A 22,983-nucleotide genomic window follows, 5' to 3' on the forward strand; every position below is an offset into this window, starting at 1 on the left:
ACAAAGGCTGGCTTCTTCAGCACACGCCTCCACTGTGGACATGGTGTTAGGGATAGTGAAGAAAGAGAGAGAAGGAGAGAGTGATGGGATAATGGTGTTTTTAAACTGTAGTACCTGCTTTGGAGAGTCCTATTAAAAAGCTCAGTGCTGGCTGTCAAAAACACACACAATTTAGCGTGAATAGAAGGCCAGGGGGGAAAGGTGTTTTCAAATGTCTCTGTTTAAGCTCCATATAATTGTCAGGTGATATCAACTATAATGAGATTGCCACTGCTGGTAGCTCAAGTCGGCCAGTAATTGTAATGTTGGTGGTTCGATCCCCTGTTCTTCTCGTGCACATGTTGACGTGTTCTATAGCAAGACACTGCTCCCCAAATGTAATTTACTATGGATACAATTGTCTAAAAATGTAATTTAATGTGATGACTGCACAACTATAAAACAGTGAATTAAATGTATACATTTATTTATAGAGCAGATTTTAAAAAGTGAGAATTCGAGATATAACCTGGCGTGAAATAGGAAGAAAGGCCATTCCCTTTTTATGTGACTGGCTGTATTGAAACTAATGAAAATAATGCCAGAGAAACTCGGAGGTGACATAGCTGAGTTTTCTTTACCACATCGTAGCCTCAAAGCACCCTTTTGTGTTTACCCAACTGCCATTAAAATAAGGAGAAGAAGAGATATTGATGTTGACAGAAAAATTTAAATAAGGATCTGAAAACACTGATATGCATTAGAAAAAACTTTCCACCCATAAATTATACATTTTCAAATTCATCCACATTAGTCAGTAACGTGAAGTGTATAAATGTCTGATTCTCTCCGTCTGAATACTTTTTTTTTAACAAACAATTCAAATGCCTTCTTCTTCACAGACACAAACACAAACAGAACATCCCTGCGGCGACAAACTGTGTATGGCAGGGCAAATGCAATTTGCTTTTATTTTAGAAAAAAAAACAGCATGCCTCTCATTCACCTGACTGATGCTTCTCGGCTCTGTGTAAAAACATTCAAATAGAAAGAGACAGGCATTTATAAAGCCGATATATTTCAAAGCAGATTCCCCTAAGTAAAGATGATACTGGGGATCCTTGCACATATGGGCAGATGGAGGTAGGGAAAGGGGGGACAAGAGGAGTTTTTTCCCTCCCGAGAACAGAAAAGTCATCTCTGCTCACATCACATCTGCCTCTCTTTTCCTGAAGCAGGAGGCTCGAAGCTTGCCTCTCCGGTGTTCCTGACATATTGGCTCCATTAATTGCAACGTTTGCCGGCCGTATTGGTATTCACGTTAGGCCCTGGAAACAGATGGCGCTTAACTTTAAATATTATTAACACTTCCCAGCATTCTAAGATCCTGGGTGGGGGTTATGAGGACAAGCAGACGCGCAGGTGAATTTAAAACAATTTCCATAACAGCATCAATGGAGGAAATTCATTGTATGGTTTTCCATTTGTCGTAATTGGTGTGTGTGTGTGTGTGTGTGTGTGTGTGTGTGTGTGTGTATTTAATTTTTTTTCATAACCACCCTTTTAATGTTTGTGTTTCTTGTGTGCATCATTATTCATAACATGTTTTCTATCTGTTTCTCTGTATGTTTATTTGTGTGTATGTAGCTATACTATATGTTGTATCAGTATTTCTAAAGGTTTCCACAATGGTAACCACACATCAAAAATGACAAACCATCTATCAAATAATATTGATTATTGCTATTTTATACTGACATGTATCTTACATATTACTGTAAATACTGTAGCTTCATCAGTAAATGAACATGCATAACTATTACAAATGCTATGTACTCTATGATTGTAAAATATAAATATATATATCAGTGAATTACAATAAGAAATATAGTTTATAATCATCAACAGTGTTTGAAGGAGAACCCTTTGAAGTTGTCTGCTTGTGTCATTTTAAAAATTTGTCATTTTGAAATGTTGTAGTAAATTAATAAATTATAACTTTTTTCCAATGAAAGACATCCCCTTAAGCCCATAGAAGACACGTCAAATATTGTATTGACCCACTGTGAAAAGCATAAGTACATTTTAATGCGAGAGCAAGGATTAGAGCATTACATTCAATGAATGTCTTATTCAAGAACGAAAAATGACTCCATAAAAGCCACAGTGTGAAGGTACGCCCTGTGTAGCCTCTGAATGCGCTTTGAAATGCCTTTGAATATATATATATATATATGACAGCCCTATCTGAGACAGTCTGCAAATGCACTTAACTGTTGGGTGGTAGGAAAGGTGTCGGAGAGGTGGGATGACGTGGAATGACTGGAAGTCATCACGGTGGAGAGGAGTGAGCAGGAGGAAAAGAGAAGCTGAGACCAGAGAGAATAAAAGCAAGCTGTTACTTTTACATAGTGTAGGGCAGAGCGGCTGCTTTTGATGACAGCCACAGGGGGAGTAGAGTGATGTGTGCGTGTGTGCGTGTGTGTGTGCGTGTGTGTGTGTGTGTGTGTGTGTGTGTGTGTGTGTGTGTGTGTGCATGTGTGTGTGTGTGTGTGTGTGTGCGTGTGCGTGTGCGTGTGTGTGTGTGTGTGTGTGTGTGTGTGTGTGTGTTCATGCAAGAGTGAGTAACTGCCTTTCTCTCTTTGAGTGCCTTTGTGTTTCTGTGTCTGGTTTTGTGAGAGAATAGAGAAAGCTTTTTTTCTTGTATTTATGTGTCTGTTCCTGTGTGTGTGTGGGTGTTTGGGTGCCAGAGACAGAAACAGAGGGGGTAAAAAAAAAAATAGTGCACCAGTATGAGTGAAAGAGGGCGATGTACTAGAGCATGCACTGACATGTCACATCGTATTTGTCACATTCGAAGGGAGAGCACCCATAGTCTCTGGTGCCCTGACCCTGCAGCTGGGTGGTGCTGTCTTGCTGTAGCCACACAACAGCTACCATCTCTGGGATTGTGGGGCTCCAGATCACTGACTCTCAGTAACCCCACCGGCAACCTCTGTAGAGCTTAGAAAACTGTCGTCTGCTCATCCCACATATATTGAACTCTTGTCTGTACCACGGAGAGGCATTGTATGTGAGGGCTCGTCTGTGTGTGCGCATGTGCGCACGAAAAGAGCAAAATATCACAGCCCCCTATCAAAATCAGCAAACATGTTCAGCTGATTGCTTAATACAATGCAGTTTAGCTAGATTCCCAACGTGATATCATGACTTTGCGTAAACATACACACCACTTTCACACGGGTGTTATCTGTACGCATTTTGAGCTATCCGCATGTATGTTTACGCTGTGACGTTGCAGACGGCAGTCTGCAACGTCACAGCATAAACATACATGCCATGTGGCACTTTCTAAAGTGTTATCGCGAGGCTACGGTTGGGTTTAGGGAACGTCACACGCAGGTTGGGTTTAGGAAAAGAAGAAACGGTTGAGATTAGGAAAAGAAGAACGGGGTTGGGTTTAGGAAAACAACAAATGTGGAAAGGAAACATCATACTCGGGACACAAAGCCACACACGGGACGCGATTCCCACTATCCTGGGTTAAAGTCCCGTGTTTTGCCCATCCTCCACCCCAACCAATCTCCCTATGAGGATTTTCGCCCTTTCATACTACTAGCTACGGCGTCAATTCACACTCACAATCACAAGGTAATATAAGTCAATGGAGGCCAAACGGCATTGATAAACATGCTAAAAAACGAGTATGCGTCTTGACAACACGCCAATAATGGCATACGAATTGGTCATACATACACCACTTCATGAGATCAGTCTGAGATTCCCCACCAACACTGCACAACACCCACTGAAATGCTGCAGGTCTGGTACTACAGGAGGTTATTAATCTATGAATAGAGGAGATGCAGTCTTGCTTCTATATCATCTGTTCTCTCTGTTCAGTACTTAACAGGTGCAAGAGTTACTGCTTTAGTTACCCTGGAGACAGCAGTTTGAAAGGGCAGACGAATCGGCTCCAGGATTCATTGGGTTAATGGGAAAAGGCTAAACTATAATGCTGCCACTGTGGAGACTTGAGTTTTCTGTGAAAAAATAAAGCGAATACCTATTTGTGTTTGTTCGACCTTTTTCTGAAAATAACACTGCATTTTATGTGCATTTATTGTAGCCTTTGCCACAATAGCTGTTTTAGCACCTTAAAACCTCATGCATGATGCAAAAGTACTGTGGCCCTGAAGTGCAACCATGGCACCAAATCCCACAATGCCACAGCAAATGCCACAATATGACAGCAATTCGCCACAACACTACAGCATTAGTAAGACTGAAGTGGAAAGGGTAGGTACATATTGGACACTGATCCTCATCCTGATAGGTTGCACTGTCTGTAATTTACAAATGGGTCCATATACATTTTGATAGTTTATTTTTTTCATTTGACAATCAAACATGAAAATGATGACAAAAATGATTTTCATTTCAATTCAAAAACGAAGAAATGAAAATGCAGAGCTGTATTTCCGTTTTTTGGTTTCTGATTTCAAAAAATTAGAAAATGACATTACGAGAGGATGTTACAGAATGGCCATTCTACACGCTTGGCTTTTATTTTGAAATATTTTACTTCTGTGTCACCTCACCCACCTCTCATAATGTCATTCAGTCAACGAAGAAAAGAAAAAAAGGAATTTGCTAAAAATGCAAATCAGAGCGTTTTTGGAGTTTGGGTTTCTCGTTTTTGAAATCAGAAACCAAAAACGGAAATACGGCTCTATATTTTTATTTCTTCCTTTTTTTAATTGAAAAAAATTCCCAAAAAAAAAATGCTATTTCTGTTTGATCGTTTCTTGGTTCAAATGAAAAAACACAAACGATCAAAATGTACACAGACCCATTTGCAAATGACAGACTCAGTCTCCAATATGTACCTACGCTTTCCGTTTAAGTCTTACTAATGCTGTGGTGTTGTGGTGAAATGCTGTTGTGTTGTGAGATTTGATGTTGTGTTGTGGGATTTGCTGCCGTGGTTTGCACTTTAGGGCCACCGTACAAAAGAGCACTGTGACAAATAAAAGAAAGCTCTATAAGCTTCTTCATGCTCTTTCACCCAGAAACACATGTGTACTGTACATGCTGGTAGAGAATAAGTAGGCTTGTGTGTTTCACTACTTCCCTCATCGATTTAAAATCTGTTTTCAATTTAGACATATTTTATATATATATATAATATTTGTCTAAGTTGCTTATTTACAGCAATCACAATGTGTTTTGTCTATTATTGAACTGTTGTGGGAATCAAACATGTGTCTTCTTATGGCTTCTCAACCACAATAGTGTGGGGAATTGCAAAAGCTTTTGCATTATGTTATAAAGGTAATAATGTTTAATTATGTAATTGCAGTGTGTTTAAAATTGATCATCTTCAAGTTCTTGAGTGTTTAGAGGAAATTACTAATATAATTTAGAATATAAATGAGGCCTTTGAGTATCTTGTTGTGCAGTATGAACACACGTACACAAACTTATTAAATCACAAAACAAAGAACAGTTTGTTTTCCGGCCTCCGTTCTGAGTTCAGGCAAATGAACAGACGGGTCATTCTGGTGTTTTGCTGGGCTCACCCCTGGGCTCCAACACCAGTCAAAGCAATTACACAAATAAGCCTCTGCAGTTCATTCCTGTGTGAGACGAACAGACGTGCCAGATAGCTTCGCAATTCTAATTGAGAGAAAGAAATCCTTCTGCAGACTCGCGCCTGTTAACAATGCCTCCCACTCGAGGCCCTCCTCACAGAAAGCGGCTGCTGTTTGCCATTTGCCACTGCTTGTGTTGTCCTTCATGTCAAGTGTTTATATAAGTTCTTTAATTAAATAGCTATTTATAAAAAAAAAAAAGGCTAATCACAAGCAGGTCAAAAGCTGTTTATGTATTGTACTGTCGTGGTGATAGAAATCTCATGTGTTCTGCTATTAAACATAGTTTTAATTAATTTATTGATAACCACAATGACGATGACACCTCACATGGGAACAATATGTGTATGTGAGAGTTTTTCTATTATCCTGTAAATTATTATTTTTTCATAAAGATAATAATGCATGAAACTACTAGGCAACATCGGTGCTGAAAAATGAAGCCAACGCTGAAGTGCCAAAAACTGCACTTCCTTAATGCCGCCCACATTGAGCTTCATTTTAGCTCTTCAGAAATCTATGGGTGATGTCACTGAGACTACGTCCATATTTTATATGGTCTATGGTCTCAGCACTATTATGCGCAATGCCATGACTATTGTGAAGAACACGTTATGCAAGAAGGAGAGAAATCCAGACCTAGTTTAATGAATTTGGAGTTTGATCAAATAAATTCACCAGAAATCAGTAGAAATCTGAACTTTAAAGCTGCTATAACCAATAGTTTTATATTAACAATTGAGCAAATGTGTAATGTGTAATGTGTCGTTCATAGTGATGACCCACAAAGAATTATCGTCCAACTCTCTCATATTTCAGGTGTTGGTGGAGACCAAAAACAGAGCTAAAAGAAAGTGGCTATTGGACTTACATTCACTAATGAATGCTAATGTTGTTCTGTATCTGCTGGATGTGTAAATGAGTAAATAAGTTTACCATATTAACTTTTTAAGGTGATATGTCACTGTTGTTTTTACAGCTTGTTTCCCCTGGCCCAAAGTGACCAAGAAATCAGATCATGCAGGTTTAAAGCATTTACAGAGGAAATTACCCCAAAGGCTAAGGTGATTATTAGTTCATAGGGATGTACACAAAGAAAAGAAATTGATATGATTGCTGGATTAAAAGGCACATATATTGGCCATATACAGTATCTGTTGTTTGTCCTGCCAATAATGCCATCAGTGAGCTGCAATAAGAATCCCCTGCAGGATGATTGAGTTGTAATAGTATAGCCATGACTCTTAATGTGTCCCTCTGTTTAGGACTTGACTGAATAATTTATGCATGAGTAAAATGATCAGAAGTAAAGCTTTTAGAATCAAGTGCTATTTCCATTTCTGCAACAACATCCTGCAGGGGCTATGACCTTTGCCTTGATGTACGATACCAGCTTGAAAGACTGAACTGTGGAAAAAAACAGATTAGCAGGGAAACTTGGAGGCAGAGAGACAAATGACAAGAGGCAGGCAAATAGAGGGACAGATTCAGCGAGAAAAGAGTTGGAAACAAAAGAGAGAGTGACGAAGCAGTGGGAGGTATATGCTGTTTGTCAGTACAAGGAGAGCAAAATGTCAGTTTTTGTGCCGCATCAGTGAGTGATGGCTGCTATTATCCCACCCAATGGGTATAAGGAGGCGATATTAGCATACTGTTTCCACACCCAGACAAAACAAGCAGAGTTCTCCACAGTGGGGATACCCAGAGCCAGCATGGAAAATGGAGTGTGAAAGCATGCGAGGCATAAAGATTGGTGGGGGGAGATATTAAAAGACTAGGGGAAGGGGGAAAAAGGAACTAAAGAGATAAGGAGCAGGTGTCGCCACGCACTAAACACAAAATCACAAGAAGGCTAGTGTCAAAAACGGAGGAAGAGAGGAAGTAAGAAACAAAGGAACTGAGTGTCCCTGTTGTTTCAGAAGATCCTGCAGTGTTTTAAATATAATGTTCTCTCTTAACATAGACCACATGGTGTGATCTGACATCCACTGAACAAAGTGGCTTAGGCAGATATGGTAGCACTGCAGAGGGATGCACACAAACTACCTGTGATTGTATTAGCAGTATGAATGGGTATGTATGCGTGTGAGAGAGAAAGGGAGAGAGAGAGAGAGAGGGGGGGGGGGCAGAGGTTATAATGCATGTAAATTGTGTGAACTGAAATCCGATACACATACTGCATGATACCTACAATCACATGCCTCTTAGGGGTGAAAAGTGTGTCATGTTCCCAGATGTAGTCATACGATTTTAGAAAGCACCTAGGATCTACTGTGTGTAGAAAACATTTCTGACATTTAATGCATATAAAGATCTGCATTGTTGCTACATGTTAAAATACAGACCCAACAGAGGAAACGAGAACTTCACAGTGACGGTTCAGTGTGGAAGATATTGCAGAACAGGTGTTTCTACATCAGTGTTGTATTTGTGTTGTACATGTGAAGTATTTTTACCCATGGAATGTAAACAAAGAGGCGTGACAAAGAGATAGAGAAGAAAAGAGGGAGAGAGGGAGAGAGGGAGAGAGAGAGAGAGAGAGAAATCATACCTAGAAATATCATTAAAAACCATGTTGTGTATTGTCAATAACATGATGATGTATACTTAAAATATCTGTCTAAGTAATAAAAGCAAACGCAAGATCATTTTATAATTATAATATGTATATATATATATATACACCACGTGGTGAACCTATGAACCTAACTCATATTTAGACATCTGACGTTAAAGATTTGTGTTGTTGTTGCCCAGATTAAATGACAGAGAAAAGAAAAACAGACATAAGATCCTTTTTCAGTACACCAAAACGCCAAGTAAGTACAATAAGTCCATATCAAGACAATTTGGTAACATCTTTATAAGAATGGGTGCTTATGGAAATACTAACGTCACTATGTCACAGGCAAAGGAGACAGAAAGAACTGAGGAAGGAGACCAGGGACAGTCAGGTGTAGAGTCTGAGGTAAGTGTGTTGAGCTTAGTTAATATTTTTGGAGGTGTGTGGCCGTCAGGGTTAGCAGATGAGCTTTACCAGTGGCTCACTAATTTACATTATGATCAGCTAATTTAACAAGTGTACAAAAGCATTGTATTTCTTTTATATGGGGACACTTTTTCAAAATAATTCATTATGTTTTAAGGTATTGTTATGGCTTGGTTGTAAACAACTTAAAAATAAATAAATGGTTTTTTTTGGTCAGTTTAGTCAGCTTTATCATTGAATCAAGAGAAACACTGAAAAGAAGGATAATGGTAAAGTCTCCATGCTACACTAATGATAGTATTAAGACAAGTATAAGTGTGGCTGTATTATTTGTGTCCCCTTCAAAAATTGCTCTTCAGAAATTTACAAAAAACTGTTAGATGAGATTTACGCCCATGGTTCTGGGTACTCTGTCAAGTTTATAACTGCAATTAGTTTGCTGCTTAAATGTCCGAAGATATTAGTTGCAGTGACACTACTGCACGCATGAAAACGTTTACAATAACGGAAAGCTGTGCCGCTCGTCATATATAATTGATGTCGCTTTGAGACGGCTTCGAGGCAAATATGTTTGTTAAATGCCTGTAGCCTTGACTCCTCTTTCCTTAATTCTCTTCCTCGACTCCTCAGCTCGAATCTCCTGTGGGCAGGACTAAAATGCAAAGAGAGGAGCTGAGGAGAGGAATCAAGGAGAGAAAACAGGGATGCACAAACTGGGAATTGGGAAAGGGCTTATGTCACTTTTTATTTTTGATTGTGGAACCGAAACTCTCCAAACCCACACCATTTATTTTAAATGGTATTTATTATTTGTTTTTCATGCCCTGCAAAAATAACCTGTGTATGCTAATTGTTCTTTCATTTTTCCACCAGTATTTTGGTAACGAGAGGAATCTGTGCCATCCATCACTGCAGGAAGCTACAATTCACAGTGTATTGAAATGACAAAGCCAGCAAATTAGAGAGGCATTAATACACAGGATATGTCCCATGTAGGATATATCCTGTCTATTGATTAGTTTCTCTTATACCATTTTCCAAGGCGAGCACCAGACCCAGTAGGTTCTCATCTTTGGAAGTTTTAATAGACACCTCCTGTGATTTGAACTTACGAGGAAGAGGTATTGTATCAAAATGCAAAATACTGTAATAATAGCATTGCTTTTTTATTGGCTTTAGCAGTTAATTGGCCTGAGAGGGTTCATCTTTTGGCAGATGAAAGCATGAGTAGGTGTTAGATTTAATGGCTGTGGTTTATTACAAGCTGGAGTACAATCTGGGAAGCCAGTTTGAAAGCCAGGCAAAATAATGACTGAGTTGGCATTGATCAATAACCCTGTCAAATCCCAGCAGACAGGCTATACTATGATGATTGTGTGATTGGACAGTAAAAATCGTATAAAAATCTTATGGTCCGTTCAATAACATTTATGACTTAAATTTAATAGTTGATACAGCCATGATAAGCCTTTATTTGCCTGTATTTGCCTTTGCGGTGCAGAATAACCAAACATTCAAGTGAAAGAAAATATGTTTTCCAGATACTCAGAAATGCTATTATTTTCTTGGCACAAACAGGACAACATGCTGGCATCTGCATGTGTCAAGATGTAGCTGCTGAGATGAATCTCAGATTCAGTCCCCTGAGCCTTCAATCAATGTTATTCTTCCTCTGAGATTTGTAATGGCACTTTTTTTTTACCTTCTTCTCTATGATGATGCAGATAAAAAACAAAAAGAATGACTCACATAATCAAACCATTAACAGAAAATGTCATGGTGAGTCAGAAGTACAGAGGAAGTTTGTACACTCTCAACAAGTAGCCCAGGTGCATACATCTTTTGAAATGGCGCACTTTCTTTGTCAATCTTGTCCACACTTAAGTGCAGCACAGATAAGGTTGAAATAGCAGGGGAATTCAGAAAGATGGGCCTTAGCAATTTCAGAGCCAACACATAGTTCAGCCTATATCTAACCACATCTCAGTCAATTCACAAGCTGCGTCTCACCTACTCTCTCTCTCTTCCTCAGTGTCTATCTCTATATAAAACAAGTCAACAACATGAAGGCAGCAAAGCAATCAAAACAAAGGCCTTGCTGTGTACATCTGATTGAGAACTCAGGGGAGGTGAAGAGAGGTGATGCTGAGAAAACTGTAATTCTAGACTACAAGACTTCCTCTCACGGGACACTTGGAAATGAACCGAAAATGGCAAGGTGTCAGCATCAAAAGGAGATTATTTGTTTTCAGCATTAGAGGAGGGTAGAAGCACAAGTCACACGTTAAGAACTGGAGAGGTGATGTGGTGGCACCATTTTGTCTTTAATACAACCACAGGCACAGCCATAGATGGGATTTCTGAACAGGCCTACCAGGGGCCCAAGGGTTCAGGGAGCCTCAAGGCCAAATCCTCTGTTTAAAGTGACTCTTGACTCTTTTTTGTTTGAAAGTCAAGCTAACGAATACTACTCAAAATGACTACAAAGAGACACAAAACTACTATAAAGAGACGCAAAACGACCACAAAGAGACACAAGACTACCACAGAGACACTTACTCACAAATAACTGAGACACATAGACAAAGACACATAAAGAGACGCTATAGAGCTTAACAGTGACCGGCCGCCACATTTTTTAAAGGCTCCGGTTCCAGAAGTGATTTTCCCCATTTAATTGCTCCATTGATGTTTCAGAATATGCTTGTGTAAAAAGTTTTAAGCCTGGAAGCAAGCCAACCAACTGCGAGATGATTTGTGAACATTAAACATTTAATTCGGCGCAAAAATACATTTTGAAAATTGAAAAAAAGGCAAAGGAACAAGACTGTGTACATAAACGATCATAGACTTCAGTGGTAGCAGCTCACTAGCCGTTCACGGGTTTGCGGGTGCGGTAAACACTTTCATGGTAACAGAGAGCTCCACCAATCAGAGACGTCGCTGCTACGCTTAAGATTGTGGGCAGTGTAGTACTTCTCCATCGCAAATTAAACATGTTTTTCTTAAAACAAGGTTGATTTCATGAGAACTTGTAGCTCATGGTAAATCTACCTTGGATGGTTAAGACATTTTGGCTAATACACAAAATCCTAATGCAGAATATGAATGGGATTTTCACCTCCGGAACCACACTGTTGAGCTCTATATGATCATAAAGAGACACAAAACTACCACACAGACAACTACAAAATGACTTCAAAGAACCCATAAAAAACGAGACAACAACAACTCCAAAGAGATGCAAAATGACCACAAAGAGACATACAAACTACCACAGAGACACTTAAATACTACAAAATTACTTTTTAAAGATGCAAAATTACTACGCAGAGACACAAAACTACAAGAAGATGTAAAATGTTGTTTTGCTTCTGGGTGTCTTGCTCTAATGTAGGAGGGATGGGGGGCCCTCTACATGTCTGTGCCCAGGGGCCCATTGTCTCATAATTTGTCTATGGGCACAGTACACACACAAACACACTCTATGGTTGGAAACTATTGATACAGATACTGGCGGATACAATAATGCCTCAGTGGTAACATTTCAACCTAAACTTAACAACAAACATATACACTTTTGTGTCTTCACCTCCCCTCTTACCTCGTCTTGTCTTGAGCGGTGACAGTTGGCAAGGCAATGAGAATCAGATCACAGGAGATGATTGTGCTTTTCCATCAACAACCAGCGAATGCGTTCATTGTGCCTGTGATTGTAAGAGTGCTGACAATTGGTTTAAAAAGATCTTTTTCCAACAATGTCTGCAAATGATGCTATCTCCCACCTGCTGTCAACCTTCTCTCATGTAAGCTTTAAACACCTCCTGCAGACATTTCTGGCAATATTCATCCAGATTGAACTAAATGAGAAAAGATGTCAGGGAGTTCCATTTTTGGGAAATGAGGACAGCGTATGCCTCTTCCTCTAAATCAGCTCCATCAGTTTGGTGAACTCCGTTCCTCGCTGTGACAATTGAATATGTGTGGGTGACAGTACAAACAAAGGTGAATCGATGCATTTCCCCGAGGAAAAGACAAAGAGAGGTTGAGAGGAAGACAGAGAGTAAGAGAAAGATCGGGAGAGATGAAGGTGGCAGCATGACATAGGGAGTGTGACAGTGTCATGCAAGCTGGTTTCATCGTTTCTCCCCAGCGCCCTAGGGAGATCATTAGCTCACAATATGGAGTCTATCAATCCTCACAGAATACCACTCTCCCCTCCGGATACATGTCCCGTCTGTCTGCCTCTCTCTCTCTCTCTATCTGTCTCTTTGTCTACATGCTGCTCATAGATATACATTCAGGATCATGAAAATCTAGTTAGTAGGGAAAGGGTTGCATGTTTTCTAGCCCTTGGGGGTCTTTAATGGAAAAAGACAGTAGCCTAAAGAGTAGCTATTATTCCCTATGAAAGTAAACCTCAACACTCAGTGTGTGCTTGTCAACATCCTGTCGTTTTATTTGACTTGACTTGAGGTTTAGGATTATATTGTCCACATGTTCAATTACTGAAGAATTGAACTGACAAATGTAGTAAATGTTGTTTGTTCAAAAACAAGGTCAGCAACAGGTAAAGGAGAGAGGCAGGCAAGCACAACACAAAACACAAAGGCTCAAAATAATGCAAATAAGTGAAGCTACTGTATGTATAGCTAGTGCCTAAATAAGGGTTAATGAGGGGCAGTTGTGCAGGAAACAACTCCTAGACATGATGGGTATGAAAGGGTCTGGAATGACAAAAAGGCATGGCAATGACAAGGCATGACGATGTTTAGAAAAGTGTAGAAATCAACTAAGGTGAAGCTGAGTGCTTGAAACACTCATATTTCACATACTATCTCTTCCATGGATGTATTTGTACATATTATACAGTGCAGTACAGTTTATCTGAAATAAAAATAAATACGTTTGAAGTCCATATAGAATAACAGAGTTGGTTTTGAGGATATGTGTTGGCTCATATACTGTATTATAGTACATATAAATGGTAACTATTACTAGGGGTGGGGATTCCTCGGTTTATTGGTCTATATTCAGTTTATATACCATTTTCCTATCTCATCATCTCCTGGGGTATTATAACTGTATCTCCCTGTGCACAAAAGAGTATTTCAGTGCATATGTGAAACTTTAAATTACAGAGCAAAGTAGAACTGTAAGCAAGCTGGTGGAGTTGGCAGGTGCACAACAAATGTTACGAGCTTGTACAGGTTTGATTTTATTGACATGGGTGTGTTCTTGTTGAAGAAATGTTGAAAATCATTTGGGAGTTCAGTTGCTGTGATTGATGAGGTTTCTTTCAAAAAATAATTGGTGCATAGCTGATCTATATCCACGGCATTCCACTTCGGGGATGGCTCTCATTCTGCCACGTAAATTCCGCCGGATGTCACTCTTTCGGATGTCCGTAACCTTCTGCTTTCTTTGTGTTGTAATTCTAAACTCCTATGGTTAACTGCTTCTCAGATCTCTGCAGGGTAAATCCAGACAGCTAGCTAGACTATCTGTCGAAACTGAGTTTTCTGTTGCACGACTAAAGCAACTTTTGAACGTACACGTTCCACCAAAACAAGAAATGGCAATAAACCAGAGCACGTTTTTCTCCCATCCCGGATTGCTCTGTGGACTAGCCAGACCCTCCTCCGCAGCACTGTGAAGAAAGGTCTGGCAATGCAAGACTAGTGCATAGCTAAAAATGATTATTATCCCTATTATCACAAAATACAGTACACTGTGTTGTCAATTAATGAAAGGTACACCTCTGTAGCATGTTTTCTCACAATGTTCGTACTGCCGAGTATTTAAAATACTTTAACAGCATAATGTCTTAAAATTTAGTCCAATTCTGCAGGCATTCAGTAGGGATGTGTTTTCCAAAAAGAGGATAATGTACCAATAACCCTGGTGGCAAAGAGGTGAATGTGTTCCTAATTGGAAAAGGATGTGACACACACACACACACACACCTACAGAGACCCTATGGGAGGTAATCTCTCTTCCTGTTCCGGCTATGCCTGGCCAGCCAAGCGGAGCTGCCACCTCATTGTGTCCTCCTGTACTAAGGCTCTGTGCGATCTTCCTGCAAGCAGAGAGAGAGAGAGAGAGAGAGAAAGAGAGAGATAGAGATAGAGATAGAGAGAGAGAGAGAGAGAGAGAGAGAGAGAGAGAGGCGATTTAGTCCGCACCAAGATGCATAGAACACACACATGGCTGCATGGAGCCTGATGCCCTGCAGTACAAACAAATAGATTTTAGGCTGCAGTATCAGATTCACAGTCTGCTATTTTCTTTGTGTGTGTATCTGTGCATGTGTCTCACCTGCGAGTGGCAGGTAAATGGCAAGTAAATGGTTTGACTATAAAAGCAGCTAAAAATAGTTGAGCATTAAATACCAGCTGCTCTAGAAGAAAAAACAATGACTGAAGAATTCTTGGCAGCAGTGTATTTTCTTTTAAATGTACAATATGTAACTTTCTGCCGCTAGGGGTCTCTCAACCAAAACAATGGATGGTAAAGACAGACGTTTGATGACGTTGGGAAGTTGCATGGAATTATGGGAGTTTTTATTGCTAAACACACTACACACTCGTTCACGGACGAGTTTACCCATTCAAATTTATTCACGTTACGTTTAGTAACGTTTATTCATGTCATACTAATAAAATAGCTGCAGTTTCCCCAACATAATTACGTTTTTCTTGATTCAATCTGTATTGGCAGCTAGCTGACCAGTTAGCTAGTGAGTCAGCAAGCTAACATTAGTGGCTAACGTTAGCAGGTTTTAGCTGCTGGCTAATGATTAGCCAGCAGCTAAAACCACATTATCACAGTATATTTCATATGCCAATGTCACCTTTTGGATTTTACCGGGCGGACGGGGTTTGTTGTAACACTAGCTAGCTAGCTACTCAATGAGGCTGAGAGACAGGTGTGGGTGGGGATTGCAGGGGGACTCTCCGCGACGGCGATGATGTTCGATTGCTGTTGTCAGCAGCATGAGAACATCTCCCAGCTGCCATATCTCCCCCTTTACTTTTCTATAATCTTAACTATTCGTTTTGTTGCTTAACCCACCTTTTGTCGGGTTAATTTAGCTAGCTAACTGTAAAGACAGCTAAACGCGAAGGGGGGAGAAATTCGGCAGGGAGGAGATTTACGGTACAAACACCAGTAACACTAACAGAGAAGTAGCTAGCTAACATTATGGATCGCCGATGTTGTGACTAGGGTGCCTGGGTCTGCTATTCTCTGTTTCCCGATGCTTCATTAAACTGCTGTTAGCGTCGTAAGCACACGGCACCGGCTGGGGCTAACGGTAACTAGTTATTGCTACATGTCCCGGATGTTGTCAGCTATCATCCCGAATGAAGTCTCTTGGTGCCGGGGGAGTGAGGCAGGCAGAGCGGGGTGTGCTAGCTGGCTAAATTAGCATGAGATTAATCGTCTATCTATACAGCTAACGTTAACGTTACTAGTGAACTTATTTGTGGGTCATCGCAGTGCTGCTTTTATCCATGGTTAAAACAATCATACTACTAATAACTTTATGAGCGTGATGAACGATGTTGTAACACTATAATGTTATCCACCAAGCATTAGCTAGCATTAATGTTAGCTACTTGTCAACCAGCACTCGAACGTAGCATCTGGGTGCCCGTGTTTTGACGGAAGAGTAACTAGATGGTGAAAGGTTATATGACGCCACTGACGGCGACTAAATGAAACGTGATGTGTCTGAAAATAAAATAACAGATTTCTCTGGGTTTGCCATTTGGTGGAAACATTTGGGATAGTGTAACTACACAACTCAAAAAATATATAACATATGGTCGTTTTTAGACATTTTAATGCAGAAAAGTTACATATTGTACCTTTAAACTGTCTTTTTTAAAACACAACATACTGTGTGTATATATAGAGATGGTTTAAATGACGCATGGGTCAAGAGAAAGTGAATCAGTAAAGACAGTTGAAACAGGTTGAAATACAATGTACTGTACATGATATAATGGAAGATGTGGTTGCAACAACAAAATGGCCAGATGGCATTTGACAATTTCAAAACATAGAATTTCTGTCCTTCATAATATGTGTTGTATTTATGAAAATAGCCAACCTCTATTTAATGCTGTAATGTGTGACTACTGTACCTAAAATGACACAAAGAAAATGCGTTTGTTCTGATTTTGCACACGGAACACCCAAAAGGCACTTTTGGGTGTTCCGTGGGAGGTCAAATAAAAAGGAAATGAGCCTGGGGCAATATGAAACACAAACTCACGATGCATCAATACATGTTTACAGTTATCAACACACACACACACACACACACACACACACACACACACACACACACTTTCATTAATGTATGCACACAGAAAAACTAATTTTGGCAATCTTTTTCATATCATTTAATTCAGTGTATCTGGCATCCAGCACCCTCCTCTTTACTTTCCTCAGTTTTTCAATTTGTTTCACCTAAGAGGTTTTTAAAAATTCATTAACATTTTGCTCAAAACACTTCTGGGAATCTTATATTGATTTCTTATTAATAGGTTGTTTGTTGTAATAAATTATTTTGTTCTTAAGGCAACAAATATGTTAAGTTGGAATGCAGTTGGTGGAAAAGGGTTAGGGCCCCAGGTGCTACAACCAGCAGAGAGGAAAAATGCCTTTATTTAATTAATAAAAATACAAAACAATGCTGAGGTAATCGTTAACTGTCATTTTCTACAACACATAAATGTATGATCGTTCTCACTCAGTTTTGCTCCCCGAGTGTTATACTTGTGATCAATATGCGTATATATCTGTGTGCGTGCATGTGTTGTCTGTAATATAAGAATGACATACAGCCACTACTGACACAATCCATTTCTATGAAACTGAATAAATATAAATAACACACTGCTTAGTGAAGGTTTTATACGATCAATATGGCCTTGTCACTTTCTAGCATCTCTGAATGTCTGTAGTTGGGACTGTTAGCAAAGACAGAGGTGAAGAAACAAAGATTGACTAAAAGAAAAGGAAATGCTACTTGTTTTTATTCCACACATTCCTAATCCTTGACGAAACCGGGTGCCTACATTACCCACGATGCAACCTGTCCACCGACATTGGTGTGTTATTTAGTAGCAGCTAATGTATCCTCAAGCAGAGATGAGGGCCATACAGATGTCAGGTAAACTCACTTCTTCTAGATTTCTTTCATTTTCAAACTTGTAGTCTTCAACCCCAACTAATGCTTTCTTATGTGACATCACTTGAGGCAATTATCAAACTTCATCCACCTCCCTCTGGAGCCATGAAAGCCTTTGTATAACTTTTCTTTTTTCACATATGCAGTAGTACCCCCCCCCCCCCCCCCCCAATATCTGTACACAGACTCCTTCCGACAACACAAAGCATATTAAGGCAGTGAAGACTGCAAATTCTCTGGCAGCTGTTTAAAAGCTCAGGGGGTGGACAAAATAACAAGAATATTTTACAATATTGTAATCCAATCCTCAATAAATGCTACCTCTGACAGAAGTTTATATAACTCTCGTATTTTCTGAGGCTGCTTGTGTCAGCTAAATGACATGTAATGTAATGTGTTAGTGTTAGTGTAGTTGTCATTGTTGATAGCATTATATATTGCCAGATAGTCCTACTATTGCACAGAAAGTCACGGTAAAACATTACCATAAGGAAGTAATTTAAAAGAATATTTACTTAATTATGATTTGGAATACATTCAGACAGAAACATGCCACATTCATACAGTGCACCCACAGTAGCTTGTCTTGAGCAGCCTAGCAGCTCTTGTTAATGCATTATTGGAGCTGCCATCCCGATTCAGTCTATTTATCGCCTTTTTCAAGTTTGTTTACTGCCGCCCGTAACTCATGGCAGCAACAGACAGACCATTCCTCTCTTCTGCCCGTATGAAACTTTTACTGGGCTAACAAACTGCAACCGTTGACAGGGACGCTGGTAGACGGTGGAGGGAGAGAGGAAAAGGAGGTAGAGAAGAAAAGGAAGGATTTATGGCTGCTTGTAAATTTGTCCATCAGGGCTTTCGTTCTTATCAGCTACATTTGCTCTCTTGGCTCCACAATGAGCCGTCGAGACTGCTGCAAATGAGATCAATTCTGCCCTTCACACACAGTATGTTCAACTTAAAATGAAAAGATGTTTCATTTACGGGAGAGGGAGAAAATAGAAGTCTTTTTCAAGCTGCTAAACATTTCATTAGCAGATGGATCCTGTTTCACACATAAGCGAGAATGAAATGAGAGGTAACAGAGAAAAAGCTTTAGAGATAAGACTTTATGCAAAGCCAGAAAAAAAGACCTTTGTGCCACACCAGAATCCCATTCATTAGCTTTATGAATTTAACATCATGGTGGAGAAAGCCAGATCCTTCAGCCAACCTGCTCTGTTTGTTAGGGGAGCTGGTGATTATTGTTTATTACTTCAATAAAAGCCATACAATCCTCAGCCTTCCTGTGCCCATCTGGTATAATGACAGCTTAAATATTCAGAGCTGTGCAGCCGTAAAATAAAAACAGAATGAATAAAAAAAATAAAGTGTGTGGAGACGCTGGCTAGCTTCTCTTCAGGGTTTATTTTTTTGTCATACACTTCCAGTTTTAGATTGAGAAATAGACGAGCATTTAAAAGCAGCCGCTTGGCTCTTCAACAATGATGCATTAGGGGTAATTTCTTTTTGTTTACCTGCATACATGCATGCACGTACGTATGCCCGTACACACTCCAACAAAGACATAGCCACACACAAACATGCACAAAGAACTACACACTAATCACATACCCAGAGGATATGATTTAACGAGATAAACCACAACAATTTTGCATGCACAATAATTACACCTAAGTATCATACGTACACTGCACCAATTAAGCTAACACAATTAACTCCAGGGCCATGGAGGCTCTTAGAGGCTTGGTGAACCTTGTGAGGGTTTGTAGCAGGTCCCAGTCAATCTTCATTTCATATAATTCTTCCAAGTATCATGTAACCGTCTGCGTTGTGCACCTGTGGAGTATTAGGAGGGCCATTTGGCTCTGATTACATTCTCTTTCACTGCCAAACTGTTGTGCTTTTGCAGGAACACTTAGTTCAACATATCTGTCTCTCTAGCTTTCTCTGTTCAAACCTTTCTGAAATCCTCACTGCATCATTTCTTCGCCTCTCTCTGCTCCCTCTTCACGTCCCTCTTCTACCCACCCTCCCTCCCTCCCTCTCGGTCTCCGTATGGCTGTGAAGAAGGCCACTGTAGGCAATCCATACCTGACAATGTGGCGAAATCATATATTTTTCCTCTTCTTTAGCAAATTCAATTTGGTCCTTAACATTCCAGTGGCTTTAATTAGATGCCCACGGTAGCAAATTGCAATTTACATTTTTATAGTTTTTCGAGTTAATTAGCTTGCTCACTCAGCCAGACCCGACTTGTTTATGCTCCCCCCCCACACAATTCCTTTTCTCATTCTGCCCCTCTTGCATACTTTTTGAGGCCTCTGCTTATGTTGTGTTTACAAGGGGAAAAAAAGCTTAATGTCACATAATTCCTTCTAGATAAACTAAATAAAACATTAAACCGACAAAACACTTCTTTTATTAGCCATTTAGAAGATAAGGTGCCAGCTTTGGTGTGTTGTTTTGACTATATGAAAAAGTTTCCCAGCCTCACCAATGTTACGTCCCATTGCACAAAAACATTTAATCATCTCTTTTATCAGAACAGACCTTTTCAAAACCAACTAACTTGCTTGGGGGTTTTTTCCTGTTAAAACTCTTTCCTTCAACTCCTTCTGGTCCAAAAGGATGTGTTGTATTGAGTTTTCTCTGGCACAGACCACTCCTGCTAGTCTTTAACAGCATCAGAGTGAGAATGATTGTTTCTTACTGATTTATGTACAGATGTACAGACATGATTCTGTCACTTAGCGATGAGAGCACAAAATGAATATGTCACTACCAGTCCAGTTTCGACTACATGTCAACTACATTTACCAAGCTTTTTAACTGGAAGATTGTTATGTTTATCTTTAACACATTAATATATTATTATATATACATTAATATATGTAAGCTAGTTAATGTCAATAAAAGGGGCTTTTCAAACTATGCAGACATGACGGAGGCAGTGTTTAAAAAGAACACAGGCTCTTTTGGTGGGGGCATGTTGTTTCAGGTACCAGTGAGACAATGAAATATGAACCAGGACGTCCAGTTTGAGTAACAGATCCGTGAGTTTGAAGGCTTATCAGATGACAAAACACTGCACAGCATGGTATTACAAGTACAGGATTTTACAACACTAGAAAGTTATCAGAGTGGCAATAATTTGATCTTCTCATGCAACGATTGCGAGGTAAACCGTAGTAATACATGCGTTAAAGTTACAACTTAATCTGCGTGCGCTTGCACATATGACTGTGATGCATTGTGTTCAACTTTTTTGCCAGATAACCTTACAGTGCCCTACGCATCAGCACCCTGGCTGCGTCAACAGAGTGGCCTCAGGGCTACTGTTGGTCTGAACATGGCCTTAGACAGCAGTGACTGCCATTCTTGTATGCTCGCAGCCATTTGTCACTGGCACCAGAGTTGATGATCATTGAACTCTTCCGGTTCGCACTGCAGCTTGACGTGTAACCGTGGCAACCACAGGAACCACTACAAGGAAAACAAATTATACCCAGTTAATGGTATCTGAGTCCTCTCGAGAACAATTACCTATACTACACCAGTTTGCAAAGATATTAATGAAGGAGAAGGGCTTGGAGCAACGTCAGCTTCAAAGTTAGATTATCCTTTATATAACCAAAAAACAATGTTTATATAGCCATTTTTCCAACCAGTCTCTCTCCTTTGTGCTACAACAACTGCATTTCACATATTATATGATGAGAGCAGAAATGTGACAACCACTTGCTGTCTGAAAGCACCTTCACTGCAGCTTTACAGTCGATTCAATTTAAAAAATAATCAAACTTCTCCTCAAGTCAAACTGCTGCCCCAGAAATATATACCTCTGTAGAGCTGCCCCCTGCCAAAAACAGCTGACCTAAACTGCTGGCAGCATTTGTGCAAAAAAATGAAATTGCAAAGTCAATGCTCTGACCTACTGTTGTCAAAGAAAAGACAAGAAACAGTATCTCCTTGTGTAACTTATGACAGTTTCTTTATCCCAACACATTATCATGTTTATTCCAAAACTAAACCTTCCTTTTAGATGACAGATATCCACAGAAGAGAGAGAGAGAGAGAGAGAGAGAGAGAGAGAGAGAGAGGGAGAGAGAGAGAGATGAAGGAGGAGAAGGGGTGGGGGGGGGAACAGAGTGGGAGATAAAGCAAGAGACGGGGAAAGTCTGTGAGTGCAAGAGAGTTAGATAAAAAAGCGAAAGACAGCAGGAGAGAGGGAGAGTCAGTCAGTCAGTGCTGCAATCAGCCAAGCAGACAGGCGAGTCACCTCTATTGTCAGTCACCACTCCCCTCCTGTGACCGGAGGACTAAATGAAACACGGCCTTAGAGGTCCTTCATGTTGTCTTCTGTTTCGTCCTCTTCCACTATCACTCCTCATCTCCTTAACAGACATCTACCATTTAGTCATGTAGCCCTGGAGACTGTGTGGCTGCTTGGTGGACCGAGGGTTTGCTGACTGCCAAGAGACCATGTAAGCACTGACCTCCATTACAATGCAATTAAACGCCTTGTGTCCTCCCGTGTTTGACTCTTCCCCCTTCTTTTCCTTTCCGTCTATTCCTGCTTCCCCCACCTCACTTATCTTTAACGGCATCCCTTTGTTCCTCATTAAAACATCACATGCATTTGCCGAAGTCTACACTGACATGTTGTTCAGCGTGTTGTTATTGTGTGACCCAGGCTGTAGCTTCCAGCACCTCCTGAAGGCAGCGAGGACAGACAGGAGCTAATGGCAATGTCAGCCACTAATTTAATTTTAATTTTTTTTAAATTTTTTGGGGCATTTCTGCCTTTATTGGATAGGAAAGCTGAGATATGAAAGGGGAGAGAGAGGGGGGAAGACATGCAGGAAAACCATAACAGGTCGGATTCAGATTCTGCGTCAAGGAATAAACCTCTGTATATGTGCGCCCACTCTACCAACTGAACTAAACGGCCACTAATTACGGTTTTTATGCTGATAAAAATGGGGTCAGAAGAAAAAAAATATCCGAAGATCTTCAGACATTCTCCTGGTAGCAAAACATGAATAGACAATACGTTATAACCTGCGGCTGTATGCTGCAATGATTGTGGAAATGGGGCAAGTAGAAGCGTTCCATCACTTGGCAAAGAGACAGTGAGAGCATCAGCATTTAAA

At 40.1% G+C, this 22,983-nt stretch overlaps 1 long non-coding RNA gene across 2 annotated transcripts in view; it reads right to left on the minus strand.

The window, feature by feature from the left end:
* Window positions 1-541: 541 nt before the first annotated feature.
* Window positions 542-22,983, minus strand: part of LOC116057619 — a 61,910-nt gene continuing 39,468 nt past the window's right edge. The window contains exon 3 of one of the 2 annotated variants that reach the window (XR_004895763.1): window positions 542-1,307. This is a non-coding gene — a long non-coding RNA (uncharacterized LOC116057619). Of the gene's footprint in view, window positions 1,308-14,299; window positions 14,702-22,983 lie in introns of those variants that run through there. The other variant, XR_004106858.2, reaches the window with a different exon arrangement.

The sequence above is a fragment of the Sander lucioperca genome, chromosome 18 (assembly GCF_008315115.2).
Source record: "Sander lucioperca isolate FBNREF2018 chromosome 18, SLUC_FBN_1.2, whole genome shotgun sequence".
Taxonomy (NCBI): domain Eukaryota; kingdom Metazoa; phylum Chordata; class Actinopteri; order Perciformes; family Percidae; genus Sander; species Sander lucioperca.